At 46.2% G+C, this 16,828-nt stretch overlaps 1 protein-coding gene and 1 long non-coding RNA gene across 2 annotated transcripts in view; one reads left to right on the top strand and one right to left on the bottom strand.

Annotated features, from left to right (window-relative positions):
- Positions 1-11,672, bottom strand: part of LOC115649862 — a 60,863-nt gene extending 49,191 nt beyond the window's left edge. The window contains exons 1-2 of the long non-coding RNA XR_003999950.1: positions 11,587-11,672; positions 9,361-9,412 (exon numbers count right to left, since the gene is read on the bottom strand). This is a non-coding gene — a long non-coding RNA (uncharacterized LOC115649862). The remainder of the gene's footprint in view (positions 1-9,360; positions 9,413-11,586) is intronic.
- The window catches only part of KCNK13 (potassium two pore domain channel subfamily K member 13), a 151,354-nt gene that overhangs the window by 33,343 nt on the left and 101,183 nt on the right, over positions 1-16,828 (top strand). The gene's annotated exons all lie outside the window — the stretch shown is intronic.

Here is a 16,828-nt window from a genome sequence, read left to right as displayed (position 1 = left end):
CAAACTGCATTTCATACCCCTATCCCCTGCCCCACATTGGAACCCCCTTCTGCATTCTAACTTCATCCTGGAGCCTGCTGCCTCACCCCCTCCTGCACCCCAACCCCCTGCCTCAGCCCTGAGCCCCCTCCTACACCCAAACTCCCTCCCAGAGCCCACATACCCTGTGGCATTGCCTGCCGGAGCCTGCACCTACTCCCACATCCCAACTCCCAGCCCTGAGCCCCCTTCCACACTCCAAACCCCTCGGCCCCAGCCAGGAGCCCCCTCCTGCACCTGAAACCCCTCATCCCTGGCCCCACCCCAAAGCCCAAACACCCAGCTGGAGCCTACACCCTCTCCCACACCCCAACCCCTGACCAGAGCTCCCTCCTTCACCCTGAACCCCTCATTTGTGGCCCCACTCCAGAGCCCACACCCCAACCCCCTGTCCCGGCCTGGTGAAAGTGAGTGAGGATAGGGGAGAGTGAGTGATGGAGGGAGGGGGGAATGGAGTGAACAGGGGCAGGGTGGGTCCTCATAAAAGGAGTGGGGCAGGGCCTCACGGGAAGGACCAGGGCAGGGGCAAGGCAAAGGTGTTCAGTTTTGTGCGATTATAAAGTTCGCAACCCTAGGGCAGAAGCAGGCCTGGCCCGTCATGTGACAATACTAATGAATCACAGAGGAAGTCTGTCATGGTATAAACCCCCACTCTGAACCTTAGCGTCCAAAAGATGGGGTACCAGCATGAATTCCTCTAAGCTCAATTGCCAGCTTAGTACTTATAGTTCTGCCACCAACCAGGAATTACAGTGCCTGGTACACTCTGGTTCCCCCAAAACCTTGCCCGGGGACCCTCAAGACCCAGTCCCTCTGGATCTTAACACAAGGAAAGTAAACCTGTTGCCTCTCCCAGACTTCCCCTCCCTGGGTTACCCTGGAAGATCACTGTGATTCAAACTCCTTGAATCTTAAACAGAGAGGAAAATTCACCTTCCCCCCTGCTTCTCTCTCCCCCTCCCAGATTCTCCCTGAGAGAGAAAGTAATCCTGACACAGAGAGAAAATTAACCTCTCTCTCCCCCTTCCCTCCTTTCTCCCCACCAATTTCCTGGTGGATCCAGACCCAGTCCCCTGGGGTCTCACCAGAATAAACAAACAATCAGGTTTGTAAACAAGAAAAGCTTTTAATTAAAGAAACAACAGTAAAAATTATCTTTGTAAATTTAAGATGGAATATGTTACAGGGTTTTCCAGCTACAGACACTGGGAATACCCTCCCAGCCTAAGTATACAAGTACAAATTAAAATCCTTTCAGCAAAATACAAATTTGAACTTCTTCCAGCCAAATACACATTTGCAAATAAAGAAAACATACATAAGCCTAACTCACCTTTGTCATAACATATTCCCAGATTTGGACCTTAGCGTCCAAAATATGGGTGTTAGCATGAAAACCTCCAAGCTTAGTTACCAGCTTGGACCTGATAAAGCTGCTACCACCCAAAAAATTAGAGTGTTTTGGGGCACTCTGGTCCCCCCAAAAACCTTCCATGGGGACCCCAAGACCCAAATTCCTTGAGTTTTACAACAAAGGGGAATAAACCATTTCCCTTCCCCCCTCCAGGTGTTCCCTCCCTGGGTTCCTGGAGAGATACACAGAAGCAAGCTCCGTGAATCTAAACAGAGGGACTCCACCCTCTCCTATTTCCAGTCCTGGAAACACAAGCAGTTCCCTCTTCACCCAGAGGGTATGCAAAGTCAGGCTAGTAAATCTAACACACACAGATTTCCCCCTGACTTCTTCCTCCCACCAATTCCCTGGTGAGCACAGACCCAATTCCCTGGAGTTCCCCACTAAAGAAAAACTCCAACAGGTCTTAAAAAGAAAGCTTTATGTAAAAAGAAAGAAAAATACACAAAAATGGTCTCTCTGTATTAAGGTGACAAATACAGGGTCAATTGCTTAAAAGAATATTGAATAAACAGCCTTATTCAAAAAGAATACAATTTAAAGCACTCCAGCAACTACACACATGTAAATACAAAAAAACAAACAAACCTATCTTTGTACTTACAACTTTGAAACAGAAGATTAGAAAGCAGGAGATAGAAAAATCCTTCCCATAGCCGAGAGGGACACACAGAGCTCAGACACAAACTTCCCTCCACCCAGATTTGAAAAAGTCTTGTTTCCTGATTGGTCCTCTAGTCAGGTGTTTCAGGTTACTCCTTTCCAGGTGAAAGAGACATTAACCCTTAGCTATCTGTTTATGACAGCCTTATCTATCTAGTACTTACTATTTTGAATCTATAAGAACCTGTATCAGGGAGATTGGAGAGAAACCTGGTTGCACATCTGGTCACTCTCAGAACCCAGAGAGAACAACAACCAAACACTAACAGCACACACAAAAACTTCCCTCCCTGAAGATTTGAAAGTATTCTGTCCCCTGATTGGTCCTCTGGTCAGGTGACAGCCAGGCTCACTGATCTTGTTAACCCTTTACACGCAAAAGAGACATGAAGTACTTCTGTTCTATTAACTCTTAACTATCCATTTATAACAAAGTCACTTTCTTCTAACAAGTAACTTTATTAGAATAAGGAAGACAGTATTAGTCTATCACTGCTCTGTCTCTGCTTTGCTGTGGAACTTCTGTGTAAAACTTTCTCCAGCCCCACTCCTGTCTGGCATCATTTTGCATAGTTAAAGAAACAGTACACATTTCTTCACAAACCCAATCTATAACTATCTAGATCCAGATCCCAACTTTTCCAAAGTTGGGGGTATTTGGATCTGGGGTTTGTGTATTCTGGGGATACGTATACTAGAAACCAGTTCGATACACTGAGCTATGTTCGCTCCAGTGGCAGAATGTTCTGCAGGTTGGTCTCTGTGGACTGGGGCGGTGGAGCCCATAGCCACACAAGCCCCAAAAGTGTGATGGGTCAGCAAGGGTGATGTACTGGGGTGGTGTATTGCAGTTGTAAACTATCAGTTTTTGAGTGGGGGCATTCTTTTTGTTCTGCTTGTAGGCTAGGGGGCTCTCTGTAGTGAAGCATATATGGGAGCAGCATTAGTATGTACTGAGCCTGTTGAAGTAGGGTGGGGTGAGTTATTCCTCTCTTCCTTAGAGAGCAGCCTGTTTTTTCCTCTTTGTGTGTGTTTGGGTTCTTCTGTGCAATCATTTTGAGTTTTCAGAAATAAAGTAGTGTTACATTGCAACCTTCCAGCAAGAATATTTTTTATCTGACTTCTCTGGGTGTATGCTCTGAACGTAACAGGTGGGACCATAGCACCAAGCATCAGAGATTCAGCATACCTTTAGGGCATCCTCTTTCAAAGGGATTGTTGTGCATTCCTAGCCAAAATTCAAAGCTGGCCTTCAATGGGACCCCTGGGTGTCATACTGCTGCTGGCAGTCCCCCAGGAGATAACCCTGTGGGCAGAACTATTCCTGCAGTGGTTTGCCTGGGGTATAACTGGCCCCAACCTTGTTCTCACTGGGGTGAATCAAGTGATCCATTCCTTATTTGCTGCTGCGGCTGCTGCTGGCTAGAATCCTAAAATATGTTTTTTCCCCTCTTTATTTCTTCCTTGCAGCAGTGCGCTCTATGAGCAACACCTTAAATGGACAACTGATCATTTATTCTGTGCCAGAGAAAATGTTGCACAAGAAGGAAGTAATAGGCAGTAGCCCAGATCCAGCATGAAAATGAACTAATCTGACGTGCAAAGACTTCAGCTCAGCTTCTGATGTGTTTTTTCCTGTTAGACCTGTGAGTTGCAGCAGGCTCACAGGTAGAATTGCCCATCTTACAGATTAAGGATGGAGCTTTAGCAAAGGCTGTCAACCTGTGAGGCATAAACCTCAGCAGCTGTTGAAATAATAAGGATTATGCTAGCAAGAAACACCTCGGTAATGTGAAAGGCAGTATAGAGCTGTTGGGGATGGGTGGGTATCAGAACCTGACCACCACATTGGGGGAAGGAGAACAGAGCTAGGAGTTTGGATCAGAATCTGAACTTCCCCAAAGTTTGCGAGGATTTGGATTTTCGGTTTTGTGTCAGTCTCATTACTAATCTTGGTCAATAATCAGAAATGAACTTGAAACCTACGACTTTGCAATGTTCAGCACTAATTGAGCAGGCTGTCCTCTGCCTACTATTGACATCTGAAATGTCAGCAGTAGGTAAAAATAGTTGCAGGGTAAAGAAATAATTATGGAAGAACATAAATTTACTGGACGAATCAAAACTAATCCACAGCTTTTGCAGGTGAAGCAGGGGAAAGATGTGTTTGATTGTGTTGAACTATTAAAATAACATCAGCCCCAAGATGGAGCAGATAGTGTGCTAGTTTTTCTTTTGTCTTAAGTGACCTCTGATGTCCAAGTGCAGCACCTACATTGCTTTGGTTGTTGTCTTATATATTAACTGGAAGGGTGTTCTTGAATTATATAACTTGGAAAACTGAATGCTTGCACATTAAGGGATTGATGCAACACCAGGTTTACGAGGTGTAAGATGCCTTCAGTAAAGCAGTATATAAAATCCTCTATCTACTGTACAGTCCTTTGCTATTGTAGGATTGTCCTATATATAGGAGTGTAAGATTTATCTTACTGGCTTAGAGCATTGGTCTATCAAGCCCACTACTCTATCTTGGCACTTGCAAATGCCTGTTACATCAAAGGGAGACTAAAACCTTGAAGGCTTTTTCTGCAAAACTCTATTCATTTTGTTGACCCATCCTCCCATGTTCCTCCACCCTATTTGTCTGTTTTGTTGCTTTGTCTATGGAAGGGCTCTCTTTGTTTGTCTGCACAGTAACTAAGGGGGCCCTGATCTTTGATTGCAGTTTCTACCCACTATCATAGTAGGGATAATGCATAAGCCAGTTACAGGGCCGTCCTTAGCCATAGGCAGAACAAGCAGCCGCACTAGGTCTGGGTGCACCGCTCTGCCCGGAGCCCAGACAGACTGAAAGCAGTGGAGCATGTAAAAGCAGGGCTGCTGGGCCCTAGAGAGAGCCGAATGCAGCACAGTCTGAGGGAGGGGATTGGCTGCTGGGGTCTCTGGGAAGGGTGAGGAAAGGAACTCAGCTGCGAGTGTGACTCTTTCCCCCGGTGTGAGGTGACGCAGGCTCGGCAGCTCTGGAAGTAGCCTTTGTTGTCCCCCATAACATCCATCCTCCCCCTTGCCCCATGGAGCACCCCACCTTTCTCCCTCCCCCAACGGAGCATCCCTTCTCCCCCCTCCCTGGCTGCCTACTGAGGAATGAAAGTGAAAGTAACTCACTTCCTTGGCAGGCAGGCAGGATTGGAATGGTCACACAGGACTGGGCTGGGGATAGCCAGATAGCATGTGCAAAAAATCAGGACAGCGGGTTGGGGTAGGGTGAGCAGATGTCCCACTTTTGTAATGACAGTCCCAATTTGGGAGTCTTTTTCTTATATAGGCTCCTGGTGCCTATATAAGACAAAGCCCCAAATATGGGGACTGGCACTATAAAATCAGGACATCTGGATCTGGTCACCTAGCTGGGGAGCATGTCCGGGCGGAGCTGCACAGGGCAGGATGAGCTGCTGTGCTCCATGGGTGCCCTGTCCCTGAGATCAGATGCTGTGCTAACTTCACCATGGTCTGTTGGGCTGGCGATGGTGCCCATTGGCGTGTGATCAGACCTGAGGGTTTGCTGCTGCTGCTGTTGCCACTCTGCACCCCAAGAGGTGGATATTGGGGTCCTACAGTTTTCCATCTTTCTCCTCCTCTACTGCAGCTGTTGGATCAGCAGGCTGGGAGGTGAGCCAAGCATGAAAGCAATACTGAGTTGCCATTTAGATTGTCATTTAAAAATTTTGTTTGCCAAAAATGCTTGCTAACAATCCTGAATTCAATTTCATTAAAAAAAAAATCAATATCTGACCCAAAAACAGAAAATTAAGTCGTTGACAATTATTTGTGACAAGTTTGGTATTGGGAAGGGAGTTGGGCCAGTTTTCATCAGAGAAACAAAAAATTTTGACTGACTTTCCTATAGACCTGTTACTGCTAAATCAGGGGTTAGTAACCTGTCAGAAGTGGTGTGCCAAGTCTTCATTTATTCACTCTAATGTAAGGTTCATGTGCCAGTAATACATTGCAACGTTTTTAGAAGGTTTCTTTCTATAAGTCTATAATATAGAACTAAACCATTGTTGCATGTAAAGTAAATAAGGTTTTTTAAAATGTTTAAGAAGCTTCATTTAAAATTAAATTAAAATGCAGAGCGTCCCGGACTGGTGGCCAGGACCTGGGCAGTGTGAGTGCCACTGAAAATCAGCTTGCGTGCCGCCTTCGGCATGTGTGCCATAGGTTGCCTACCCCTGTGCTAAATAGAGCCCTCCAACAACTGTAATATGCTCATCTCCTTACTAGTGTACAGAGCAGTGGTTCCCAAACTTCAACAGCCCGTGAACCCCTTTCACTGAATTGTGAAATGTCATGAACCCCCTCCTAAAAATGAATATTTTCAGGGATTTAAATTTAAATTTCCTCAGTGTGATGGATGCCCCAACTGCCTGCCCCACTCTTCCTAGGGCTCAGGCTGGGGTTCTGGCTGCTGGCTTCCCCGCTGCCAGCCCCAACTGCCCAGCCCCACTCTTCTTGTTACTCGGGCTCCCAGCCCCGCACAGAGCACTGGGGTTCAGGCTGCCGGCTCCCTTGCTGATCGCTGGGACTCGGGCTGCTGGCACCACTCTCCCTGGGGCTTGTGCTACCAGCCCCGCGCGGAGCGCTGGGGTTTGGGCTGCCGGCTCCCTCACTGACCGCCGGAACTCGGGCTGCCAGCCCAAACTGCCCAGCCCTACTCTCCCTGGGGCTCAGGGTGTCTGCCCTGCAACCGAGTCCCACCTGCTGTCTCTAATGCCCAGGGTCCTCTGGCCGCCATTAGTGAAATTTTTCTGGTGAACCCCCAGTAATGTTCTGCAAACCCCCAGGGGTTCACAAACCCCAGTTTGGGAATGACTGGTATAGAGCAGGGGTCGGCAACCTATGGCACACGTGCCAAAGGTGGCATGCCAGCTGATTTTTGATTCTCTGGGGTTCTGGCTGCTGCCCCATTGCCAGCCAGGGTCCCGGCCACCGGCCCCACTCAGCAGCTGCTGCTGGCCTGGGGACCCCCAAGGAACCCCAGGCTGGCAGCGGGCTAAGCAGGCCAGCAGCTGAGACCCCGGCTGAGCCACTCAACCCACTGTCAGCCTGGGGTTCCATTCACTCAGCTGGCAGCAGGCTGAGCGGGACTAAATTCAATGAAATAGGAAAACAAGAGCAACCAGTGACAAAGTGCACGAACCTAGAGAGCCTCCTGAAACACGGTGATAGTTTTGATTTAAATGGACTTGAACTGTACGAAGAATTGAGTACACTGTCATCAATGTTGCCACATGCAAAAATCAGTGATGGACATTGTACAGTTTCTCATACCAGCAAACTTGTTGATTTTTTATATATATATATATATATATATAATGTGTACATTGCCACTCATATTCTACTGACAATTTCTGTAACAGTAGCATCAGGAGAACAGAGTTTCTCAAAACTAAAGCTCATTAAAAACAATCTCAGCTCTACAAGGAGTCAGGAACACTTGACTGGTCTTGCTATTCTTGCAGTTGAACAAGACATCACTTTGTCTTTGTCATACGATGACATTATTCCTGATTTTGCAGCCAAAAAAGCCAGAACGATTGCTTTTAATTAAAAGCTAATCCTTGTTTCAATATCTGTTCATATAAATTTCCAATAAAATGTTGACATATTAAAAAAATTATATTTGCATCATTCTGTCAAATCAGAATTTTTTCTACAGTGCTACTTCTTTAGTGCTAGTCCATCAGCATTACAGTGTGCTTCATTAAGTTAAACTGGTTTTAATAACATGCATGTGGCAAGTTTTCCAATACTTTAAGCTTATGTTTGTGTTGCTCAGAGCAAGTCAGGCACAGGGGCACCAGTTTAATAATCCTGCCTAGGGCACCACAAATCCTAAGGACGGCCCTGGCCAGTTATACAATTGTGGATATTGAGAGGGCAAAGCTTTTCCTGACCCTGGTAGAAGACCACTTTTCTGACTAGAAGAATCAGGTTTGATCATTAGTATCTCAGCTTCCATAATTTACAAGGTGTCATTGGTTATAAAATCATCCATCTCTTAGTGGTGGGCTTATGTCTGTGGGATATATGTGACGGCCCCAGGCCTTGCTCTGAGTTCTGCAGGGTAGAATTATTTTTCAAACAGATGTTCTACTCTAGCAATAACAGAAATGGAAACTAGAGATGGGCCCAAACCAAATCCCCTGATCTGAACAATCGTGAACTTTGGTAATATTTCAGATCAGAGCTTTGCAGCTCAGTTACATTTCTGATAGAAAATATTCCAAGCACTAAAACGGAGAATCAGTAAACTCTTTAAAGATCTTGTAACAAGGTGGCTTGCCCTGGGACTGAACAGCCAGTCTCAATGACAAGATAAGCCTTGCCTGAGAGGAATCAGGTAATTCAAATATAAAAGGTGGGGGGGGGGGTTAGGGGGACTGCCAGGAGCAGGAGGCCTGGCAGTAAGCTAGGGAAGCCCAGTAAACAGGAGGAGACTGGGTGGAGCTGGAATTGACTAAATAGTTTCTGTTTGATTTGGGGCTTTTCAGTTCTGTTTTGTGACAATGTACTCTGTTGCCAGTCTGCTGAAGAGTGAATTAAAGAACTTGGGGCTGAGAAGGCAACTGGAAACTGAGTGAGTTCTGGAAGGGCCCCTGCTGAAGCGGGAAGAGAGGTGGGTCGTGACCATGGTACTACAGACCTGCTGAGGTCTTGGGGGAGTCCTGCTACTTAGAGACAACTTGTATGTGAGATATTTTCTCTATTTCTGTTTCCTTGTTGTTTATGTTTCTGGTTTTTTGCTATAGATTTTCTGATTTTTAAATAATCACCAAATCCAATATATGGCAATAAAGAGAGAAACCTTAGAGAGAGAAAAAATCAAGGCTTTTCTCTTGTCAAGCAACAGTTATGGCATTTGAGACTCAGTTTATTCTATCCTGTGAAATTAAGCTAGGGTAGCGAGGCAGTCTTTCACTAGAATGCAGAAACAACAAATGTCTTATTCAATAGAGGTTGTCAGAAGACTGCCATTACCACAGAGTCAAAGTCAAGCTTGACATAAGTGACTATCATGCCAAGGAGTATGACCTGCAGGTGAAGAGCTGAATTTGGCCCTCATAGCCCATTCTTGAGGACTGAGGCCAGGTCTACACTACAGACTTATATCGGTATAACTACATCACTCAGGGCTATGAAAAATCCACACCCCGGAGCAACATAGTTTACCAACTTACCTTGTCTGTAGATAGCACTGTGTTGATGGAAGAGCTTCTGCTGTTGACATAGCTGTAAAGATACATTTGTAGAAGATTATAATTTAGAGACACTCCTTCATGAGGAACAGTATTTTGAACATAGGAATTTGGAGATGTGCCCTGATGGTGTAGTTGGGAACACCACATGGCTGTGTGCAGCAGTTCACCAGAGATGCTCTCCAGTTTGTTTTATTAAAGTTTTATTCCTTTCTCATTCACTGGTTTGTTATTTAATGAACCCCAAGATCATGACATGGTGTCAGAAGTGCTGCATGAGAAGGAAACTTCAGTCATTTTGAAATTAACTTCTGTGTCTGCAACTGAAAGCAGAGACAAAGGGAGGCACCAGAGAGGCATGTAGAGCACCAGGCACTGAAGCTTTTGCATGTATTTGGTGACCACAATAGTAGCTTGACTAGCTTAAGAAGGGGAAAAAAGCCAAAAATTGATATTATGCAGCTTCCAGCGAGTCTTCAATTTTCAGGCAATGTTGTAGAGAATTGGAAAAAATGTAGACAATCATTTGAATTATATTTAGCAGTGTGGCAAATTGACAGCACTATTATGATGGGTCTCACGCTTTCTCTTCTTTGGGGGGGTTCAGGGCATTTATTGCCCCTGAATTAGAATATTAACTGCCCCACTAGTGTCCTAGAGAAGGGGAGTGGAGAGGGAGGGACCTGGGCCCGCCCTCTACTCCAGATCCCAGCCCAGGGGCCCGGAGGATAGTGGTAAACCCCTTGAACTGATTGTTCCTTCCCCTAGGCTACTTCCCTCTCCTGCCCTTCAGCTTGTGGGGGACTTCCTGCCCTCCCTCTGCACAAGCCAGATGCCCCTTTACCTAGGGTCCTGGACTTCTTAGCCCACCACAGCACTTCTCCAAACTGTCCTCTGCTTCCCTTCAGACTATTCTCTGTTCCAACACCAATCCTTTCTGCTCCAACTCCTCCCTTGTCTGATTGAAGCAGGGGTTTTTATCAGGTGACTGGCAGCAGGTGCTCTGACTGGCAGCAGGTGCTCTAATTGGGAGCAGGTGCTCTAATTAATTTATAGCAAACTTTCTTCACTCTACAGGGAATAAGGCTCCCTTTTAACCCTCTCCTGCTGCCCTCTGGCCATGCTGTATCAGAGCAGCTATAGGGGCTGAAGAGAAAAATGATAAAGTGAAATCAGCAATCTCTTTGCATGCTGTTGGGGAGGAAGCATTGGATATTTATAACAACTTTAAGTTTGATGAAGTTGAAAGCATGAAGTCAAGTAAAATACTGACTCAATTTGAGGTACACTGCATGCCAAAAACGAATGAGACCTTTGAGAGACAATTTTTTTTATATGCATGCAAAAACTGATGACACCATAGAGCAAAGTCACAGAATTAAGGAAACTCAATAAAACCTGTGACTTTGGTGAGCTGACAGAGTCGCTGGTCAGAGATATAATCATTTGTGGCATTCAAGATAATGTGTTAAGAGAGAGACTGCTCCATGAAGGAGACTTAACTTTAGAAAAAGCTCTGCTGGGCAGCAGAAACTGTGAGAGCACAAGTCAAAAACAATGAATCTATCAGAAGGGCTTATCTGTGTACTAAGTACAAAATAATATAGCCAGAATAGGTCAAATCAAAAAGTGGAATCACTCGCTATAAAAACCACTGCTATGGGGAACACTGGGTACAGGCAGTGATGTGGAAGATGTGGATCACAGCACGGCCCCAAACAGTGTGTTGCCTTTGAGAAACTGCATTATAAAGGTGGGAAAAGTACACGTCTGCCCCAATATAACGCTACTCAATATAACGCGGGTTCGCATATAACACGGTAAAGCTCGGACACACTGCTCTGAGCAGCGTATGAAGGGTGCCAGACCAGGCTGGGGCCAAGGGGTTTGATAAGGGGCAGAGTCTCGGGGGCGGTTAGGGGCTTCCCCTTTCAGGGTCTGGTGGAGCAGGAGCTGTGGGAGGGCACTTTTGGGGACCCCGCAGTCCCGGAGTGGTCCAGGGGATTAGCGGGGGGCCAGGACCAGCCTGCTCTGCTTCCCTCACCCCAGCCGTGTCACTCGGAAGGAACCCTGCGCACTCACCAGCAGCGGCGGAAGCAGAGCAGCCCGGCCCCAGCCCGCTCCACTCCACCAGCTCCCAGCCACAGATCTCCACTTCCTGCCGCAGATAAGTATGGGGGGCGTCCTCTCCCCAGCCTCCGCACTCACCTTCAGCTGGAAGCGGAGCACCATGGCTGGAAGGTGGCAGAGTGGAGAGGGCTGGGGCCGCGTCGCTCCGCTTCCCACAGGTGAGGGGGGGGGGGCGTCTTTGCCCAATCTCCCTGCACTCACCGGCAGCAGGAAGTGGAGCAGCCCAGCCCCAGCCAGCTCCACTCCGCCAGCTCCCAGCCGTGGCGCTCCACTTCCCGCTGCAGGTGAGTGCAGGACCTTTCTCCAGCCACCCCACAGTGACACGGCTGGGGTCAGGGCAAGGAAAGTGGAGCGGGCTGGGGGCTACGTCACTCCGCTTCCTGCCGCGGGGGGGGCATCCTTTCCCCAACCTCACCGATGGTGGGAAGCGCAGCGCCACAGCTGGGAGCTGGCGGAGTGGAGCGGACTGGGGCCACGCTGCTCTACTTCCCTCTGCTGTCAGGGGCTGGGGGTGATGGATAGGGGTCGGAGCAGTCAGGAGACAGGGGGGTTGGGTGGGGGGTGAGGTCCTGGGGATGATTAGGGAGGGGGGTCTCTGGAGGGGGCGGTCAGGGAACATGGGGGGGGGAAAACACTTTTATATAACGTGGTCTCCCCTATGATGCGGTGGGATTTTTTGTCTCCTGAGGACTGCGTTGTATCGGGGTAGAAGTGTAATCATTTTGCAAAATGCTGCAGATATCAAATGCAAAAAAAGTCAAGTGTATTCAGTTAAAGATAATCTGGTTGAGGAGTTTTTCATAGACGTAGTGGGATCTAGCATAACAGATGAGTAGGATTGGATACTGCCTGTGACTGTGAATGGAACAATTATTCCACTGAAACGACATAGGAGCTCAGGTTAATATGCTGAAGAAAATTATGAGAGACTGAATATAAGACCAAAACTGAGACTAACAAAAATAAACATAAGTGATTATTCTGGAACAAATGTACCAGTGAAGGAGAGGTGCTTTGCTAACATCAACCATAAAAATACCATGTAGGGCTCCCTTTAATTGCAGTGCCAAAGGAGGTGACACCAATTTTAGGCCAGAAACGCAATCTTATAAAATGAGTGCTCTCATTACAAGATCATAAAAACCACTGCTATGGGGAACTTGGCTAGAAGGCACTCTTTCAGGAATATGTTTCAACCTGTTTCAAAGGTTGGGTTGCTTGCATTTGTACTCTGTGATAAGCTAAAGGCTAAGCTTGCTAGAATGGAAGCAATGCAAGTAAAACAAAAAACTGAGGAGCCAACAGAATGGGTGAGCTCCCTTGTCATTGTAGAGAAAAGTAACAGCCAGCTGTGCAAATGCTTAGATCCCAGAGATCTCAAAAAGGCTATAAAAACGATAGAACATTTCAAACTACCAACCGGAGAAGAGATTATGGCTCAATTTGCAAATGCTCAATATTTCAATAAATGATGCATTCTCAGGTTTTTGGCAACTAAAAAAACTGAAGAAAGTGCATTGCTATGCACATTTATTACCCCATTTGGAAGATACAGATTCTTAAACTTACTCTTCGGCATAGCTTCAACACCAGAAGTGTATCACAAAACCAGACATATGATTTATGAACATATTAATGGTGTTGGCACCTCAATGGATGACATCATCATCTGGGGCTCAGTGAAAGAGGAGCATGACCATAGACTTCGGGAAGTTCTGGCTACAACTAGAGCTGCAAACCTCAAACTGAATAGGGAGCAATATGTTTTAGGGGTTATAGAACTGACTTTTGTTGGTGACATTATTTCCAGTGAATATGTAAAACCTGATAAGAAAAAAATTTCAGCCATTGAAATTATGTCAAGAAAGATGTCCAGTGATTCTTGGGGATGGTTAATTATCTTAGAAAATTTATATCTAATCTATCTAACAAAGCAGTGGCTTTGAGAAAACTTCTAGAGAATAAAAATGAATGGTACAGGGGTGCAGAACAGGAGGAATCATGGGAAGGTTTAAAACAAGAACTGATACAAGAACAAGTTCTATGCACCAGGAAGGCTTATTAAAATTTCAGCAGATGCTTCATAGGTTAGGTGCAGTGATTTTACAGAAGGAAGAGGAATGTTGGCAGCCAATGACATATGCATCCAAATCTCTGACTGAGGCAAAAACCAGATGTGCACAGATCGAAAAGGAGCTTTTAGGAATATTGTTTGACTGTGAGAGACTCAATCATCATATTTGGGGACAGATGGTGGAAGTTGAAATGGACCACAACCCCTGATAGCATTATTTAGCAAACTCCTAAATGACTGCACCTTTAAGGATTCAAAGAATGATAAAGCTGCAAAAGTATGATATAAAGTATCAGGGGATAGCCGTGTTAGTCTGTATCCACAAAAACAACAAGGAGTCCGGTGGCCCCTTAAAGACTAACAGATTTATTTGGGCATAAGCTTTTGTGGGTAAAAAAACTCACTTCTTCAGATGCAGTGATATGATGTGGTTGTGATCTATATGCCCAGAAAATTCATGTTCACTGTAGATGCACTTTCCAGAGCAGTAGCTCCCATGAAACCAGGGAAGACTTTAGAGACAAATGCAAGCCTGTGTTGATCTCATTGTAAAGTCAATTTCCATAGCTAACAGGACACTCCAACAAATAAGAGGAAATGGAGAAAGATGAATCACTGGGAATCCTTAAGGAAGTGATAATTAAAGGGTGGCCTGAAGAAATAAGCAGTTGCTGTCCAAGTATAAGAGATTATTGGAACTGCAGACATGAATTTACTGTAACAGATGGGGTGATGTTCATGGGCAGTAAGGTGGTAATTCCAGTGAACCTCTAAAAAGAAATGTTACAGAAGATTCATGAGGGTCATTTAGGAATTGAGAAGTACAAACAATGAACATGAGAGGTGCTGTATTGGCTGTGGATCAATCATGACATTGCTAATATGGTAGGGAACTGCTTTTCATGCTTGAAGTATAAGCCATGCCAACAGGCAGAGCCACTGAGACATCATCCAGTTCCACAAAGTCCTTATGAGAAGGCAGGCACTGATTTATTTACCTGGCAATCAAAGGATTATTTAACAGACACAGATTATTATTCTCTGTATCTATAAATGTGCACGCTGCACAGTACTAGTAATAAGTCAGTGATAGCTGGCATGAAGAGAATCTTCTCCAGAAATGTAATTCCAAATGAAGTCTTTAGGGTCGCAATTTTCCAGTGCAGATTTTAGGCAATTTGGGATTTTCATCACAATACATTAAGTCCAAATTACCCCAAATCAAATGGACTTGTGGAAAGGTCTATACAGACAATAAAGAACCTTTATGAAAAAGACTTTTGACAGTGGGATGATTTTTGTATAAAGAATTACTGGTTTACCAGAGTACACTCTTGAAGAATGGCTTTTCTCCAGCTCAGCTATTAATGGGAAGACCAGATCTAATTTACCAATTACTGATTACTTGCAGAAGTCTCATAGTAGTGAAACATTTGGAAGATGAAATAAAATCATACGTGGAAGTAGAAATGTTATTTTGACAAACGGTCCTGGGATCTCTCATCTCTTAACCCAGCTGATAGAGTGTGCCTGAGGAATCACACCTCTAATATTGGGGCCAAAGAAGTTCTATTAAAAAAGAACAGCTGCATCCAAGGTCTTATGTAAAGTCCAGACAGACCGGGGGACACATTTTGACGTAATCAAAGAGATTTATGAGTAATCCCAGAAAGTTCCAACAAATTGACAACTGAGGAGAACTATGGCATTTCCCGTCTGATTGATCCTTTATCATCAATACACAAAAGAGAAACTGTCAACAAGAGAAAAACTCGTACTCAAATGAAAGGCTGATACTGAGAAGATCAGAGCAGGAAATTCAATGTCCTGAAAGACTCATAGAGACTTGCTAACCTGCCTGGAGAAGGGGTATTTGAGGAAAATGAGAGGTATCAGAGGCAGATTTACAGTGAAACATACAGTGCCCTGGCATGGGGCCCACCAGCCCCAGGGCCAGGCAACCCAGCACTGTCCAGCACCCCCGGAGGGAGGGTGGGGGGTACTGCTGCAAGGGCAGAAGCTGTAAGGGAGAGCAGAGAGGAAGCCATTTAAGAGCTGGGCTGGAGGTGCAGCGTGCGATGCGTTCTCCCGGTGACTCGGGCTCCTGCTGGTTCCAGGGACTCTTGCTGCAGGCTGGTGCTGGTGGTATTACACACACATCCCAGCTGGCGGGTAATATAATACACACACCTGGTCCACCTCCCTGCCCTCACTCCTGCACCTCCACACAACCCCAGCCCTGACTCTTGCACCCCTCACACCCAGCCTCCCCCACACCCTCTGCCCTGACTTCTGCACCCCCCCATCCTCACCCCTGCCCTGAGCACCAAATGGGAGCTCCTGCACCCCCCCATCCCCACCTGTACCCCTCACACCAAACCAAAGCTGCCCCGGGTAAGCGCTCCACACCCCAACCCTCTGCCCCAGTCCTGAGTCCTCTCCCACATCCTAACTCCTGGCCAGACCCCGCAACCCAACCCCCAGCCTGCTCCTGCACCCTAATTTCCTCCCAGACCCCACACACAAACCCTGAGCCCCTTCCTACAACCTAACTCCTGGCCAGACGCTGCACCCCAATGTTTTTTTTGTTTTTTTTTTTAATGAAGCGCTCTTGTCCAAAGCACTTTACAAGTAATTAGCTAACCATGCAAACAATATTTGGAAAGATCATTAAGTAGTCTGCCTTGACCCTTAGCAATTTTCAAGTGGTCTGTGAAAAAAAAAGTTAGACTACAAAAACAATCAAGGTATCTCACTTTATTTTCATTTACTTCCTATTACTTATAATATAGGAGGAGGATGAAGAAAAAAATGAATACAAAACAGGGATGGAGGAAATAAGAGAGCATGTTCTTTTTCTTGGCTGGGTCTTGAGGGGGGAGTCCCAAAAATTAAGCTGAGCACAGGGCCCCACTAACTCTAAATCTGCCACTGAGTGGTATGGATGTTGGGTGCAGTGGCATGTGCCTATACTCCTAGCTACTTGGGAGACTGAGGCTGGCAGATTGCTCAGGGGTTCTTGGCTGCTATGTGCTATGCCAATCAGGTGTCCAGTGTCACTGACAGCCTGGCCAGTGGGTGGCCATAATGGACAGTATTATGAACATAGGAATTTGGAGATCTGCCTTGGAGGCGAGGGCAGGGCCGCCCGGGAGGGGGGAGCAAGTGGGGCAATTTGCCCCGGGCCCCTCAGGGGCCCCCACAAGAGTTTTTCAGGGCCCCTGGAGCGGGGTCTTCGCTCACTAC

This window comes from Gopherus evgoodei, chromosome 4 (assembly GCF_007399415.2).
Source record: "Gopherus evgoodei ecotype Sinaloan lineage chromosome 4, rGopEvg1_v1.p, whole genome shotgun sequence".
Taxonomy (NCBI): domain Eukaryota; kingdom Metazoa; phylum Chordata; order Testudines; family Testudinidae; genus Gopherus; species Gopherus evgoodei.
The sequence above is the reverse complement of the archived record's forward strand: the minus strand, read 5'-3'. Positions and strand labels throughout refer to the sequence as shown.